The sequence below is a fragment of the Triticum aestivum genome, chromosome 7D (assembly GCF_018294505.1).
Source record: "Triticum aestivum cultivar Chinese Spring chromosome 7D, IWGSC CS RefSeq v2.1, whole genome shotgun sequence".
NCBI lineage: Eukaryota > Viridiplantae > Streptophyta > Magnoliopsida > Poales > Poaceae > Triticum > Triticum aestivum.
In genome coordinates this window covers 56,546,677-56,550,183 of record NC_057814.1, presented here as the reverse complement: position 1 = coordinate 56,550,183, position 3,507 = coordinate 56,546,677, and positions in this window count along the sequence as shown.

Below are 3,507 nucleotides of genomic sequence, written 5' to 3'. Positions count from 1 at the left end.
AAACAAAGAAAAATGAAGAAGGAAAAGCAAAAAAAATAACCACTGAAAAACCGCGAAAGAAACAAATAAGAACAAAGAAAATAGAAAGAAAAGAAGACCAGGGAAAACAATGAAGTAAACAAACTGATGGAAAAAAAAGAAAAAGGATGAAAAGCCAGAGCAGAGCGCAGAGCAACACGACCGAACTACAGTGAACAACAACGATCAGCGAACGAACATTGATATGACGAGCTGCGCTAAAGGGACGGCCCATATGCGCTCTCCCTTGAGACGAGACGGATGATATACTCGCTATAAGCGAGAAATAGCATTCGTGTTGAATGAGAATGTCGATGGGCCTGCCATAGAACTTAATCCTAAAATCTAAAAAGTGGCCGCGCACTAACTAGACGAACCGGGCGGCCGAACGAGAGCCGCTCGATCTCGTCCCGATCGACGGCGCGCCGTGTCCAGGTGTCCCCTGGTCGGGTGGTGGGGCCGCGCCGCTCAGACCCGCGCGTGGACCGGTCGCCTGGTCCGATTGCGCCGCGCCGCGCGAGATAAACCGCCGTGGGACCCACATGTCATTGAGGATTAGGCAGTTCTCCAGCGTTTTAGCCGTCGTGCGTAGTGGGCGGAGGTTTCGAATTTCGTGCCATTGCCCCGTCCACCCCCACCTCTCGCCGCCCATTCCTCCTCTTTCCCCCTTTGCTTTCGCCGTTGGTTGGTGCTTGGAGGCGGTTCCAAATCCACCGGGTTGTGGTCGACGGCGGGGCGCGCCGCGAGGGTCGTCGTCCGCGGGGGCACAGGTACTGCTCCTACGCGCGCTCCTTGTCTTTGTCCCTGCTTGTTTCTCCACTCGCCCGCCCTCCTTTTTTCTGGTGAGGTCGCTCGTTTTCCGGTGAGGTCGCGGTCGTTGTCAGGGAGGTCGAGGTAGAGGTCGAAGTCGAGGTTGCGGTCGGGGTTAGGGAGGTCGAACTCATTTTCCGGCGAGGTTGAGGTCTCCCCCGCGGACTACTTCGTTTGGGAAACCGCCGGATTGGCAGGGGTGGGTTAGGGTTGTGCTCATCCCGTCGTTTTTGCGTTGCAGTAGGGGGTGAGCTCATGCATATACGTACGGTATGAGTGGTTCAGGGAGGATGAGTGGTTCGCGGCAATAGAGCCTCGTCTGTGGATTGAAGCCTCGTGGTGGATCTGGAGTTTTTGATGAGTGTTTTTTCCCTCGCGGTGTGCAACTCTGTTGCCCCTTGCGTGCAAATTAGGAGCAGTAGTAGACAATTTTTGAGATAATATAGCCAATCTGCCAGCCTTGTGTGGTGGTTCTCCTGGGTCATGTGTTTTCTCCTCTTGTTTGCAATTAGAGACCATTACCTGTGCAAATTAGTACCTATGCTTGCCAATTTCCCAATTTTCTCTATCCATGCTGTCAGCCTTTTGTGATTGATCTGGTGGTCTGTGTGTTTTCGTGCTGCTATGTGCAACTAGGAACCTTTGTTTGTGCAGTTTAGAACCAATGCCTGCCAATTTTTTGCATTATAGTGTACCCAATCTGCCAGCCTTGTGGTGGTCCACGTGTTTTTATTCGGCTGTGTGGAAATAGAGATCATCACTTGTGTAAATTAGTACCAATGGTTGACAATTTTCTAATATAGTCTATTGATTTTTCTGCCAGCCTTTTGTGCTGGATCTGGTTGTTCGTGTGTTTTTCCCCTGCTGTGTGCAACTGGGGCCTCTTGATTGTGCGAATTAGTATCAATCACTACTAGGAAAAGGGCTATAGATAATATGGACATTAATGGCGCACCACACATGTGGTGCGCCACTACTATATACTAATGGCGCACCATGTGTTGGTGCACCATTAGTGTCCAAATACTAATGGCGCACCACATCCACGGTGCGCCACTAGTAACAATTTTTTTTTCAAAACTAGTAATGGCGCACCACATCCACGGTGCACCACTAGTAATTTTTTTCAATTTTTTTTTCAAAACTAGTAATGGCGCACCATGTGTGTGGTACACCATTACTAGTTGAACTAGTAATGGCGCACCACTCCCATGGTGCGCCATTACTAAATCGCCTTTTCAGTTTTAAAAAAATAAAAGAAAATGATGGAAATGTCAAAAAAATAAAATAAAATAAGTTTCCCATGTGATATGTGGTCTACTTGTTGGGAAAATTTACAAATATGAATTTCGACTTTATTTGCAAAATCTCTCTGGAATTTGTAAAATGGGCATAACTTTTGCATACGAACTCGGATTAAAAAGTTTTATATATGAAAAATCATCTATTCGAAAAGTTACATCCGAATTTAACCGGGGATACCCCGTTAAACATTTTCAAAATCCTCAAAAACCTAACAGAAAATGTTACGGGGCTTTTAAGATCTAGAGGGGAAAAAATGGAAAAAATTTCAAACTTACTAGTGGCGCACCATTTGCTAGGTGCGGCACTAGTAACAGAAAAAAAATTGGTTTCGAACTTTTTTTTGGAATTTTTTTTCAAAAAATGATACGTAATATGACCGGGAAGTTTGAAATATTTTTCAAAATTTCATCATACTCATGAACATGAACAAAGTCCTAGACATCAACAAGGTTTAATAGGATTGATATGATAAATATATCAACAAGTGCCTGTTAAGTGAGGTGGTGCTGGGGTTGGATAGAACTGCGAAGTTAAGCGTGCTCGGGCTGTAGTAGTGTGAGGATGGGTGACCTTCCGGAAAGTTTGACCACTTAGTGTGATTTGACTTGAGATTAAGCATATTGACCCGAGATTAAGCCATAGTGACCCGAGATTAAGAAAAAAACGAAAAAAAATTGAAAAAAAAAATTCTGAAAAAATTTGAAAAAAAATTGTTAGTAATGGCGCACTTCTATGTGGTGCGCCATTACTATAGTAATGGCGCACCGTGTGATATACTAATGGCGCACTCCCTGGTGCGTCATTAGTATCTGGTATACTAATGGCGCACCAGGGGTGATACTAATGACGCACCAGGGAGTGCGCCATTAGTATTAAATTCTAATGGCGTGATGCTAGTGGCGCAACTGTAGTGCGCCATTAGTAGCCAAAACAGGTGCGCCACTAGCAGGCCTTTTCCTAATAGTGAATGCTTACCAATTTTTCAATATGGTCTACCCGAATCTGCAGTCTTTGTTGTGGATGTGGTTGTTCATGTGTTTTCACCTGATGTGTGCAAATAGGGACCCTTATTTGTGCAAATCAGTACCAATGATTGCGAATTTCCAATATATTATACCAAATTGTTTTGCTGAATATATTTTTCCTGTTGGCTATGCATTTTTTGTTTGTCCCAGTTGCACAAGTTATCATAATGAGCTTGTTGCCTTTAGTTAACTATTTTCTGCCTAGTTATTACTTTCCATAGTTAAACTTAGTTGGTTTATATGTTGTCCAGTTTGCACAAGGTTGACTGCCTAGTTGGTTGCATCACTGTAGTAGTTGGTTGTCCACACGTTTTATAGTTGGTTGTCCACATGTTTTCTGCAGATCAAA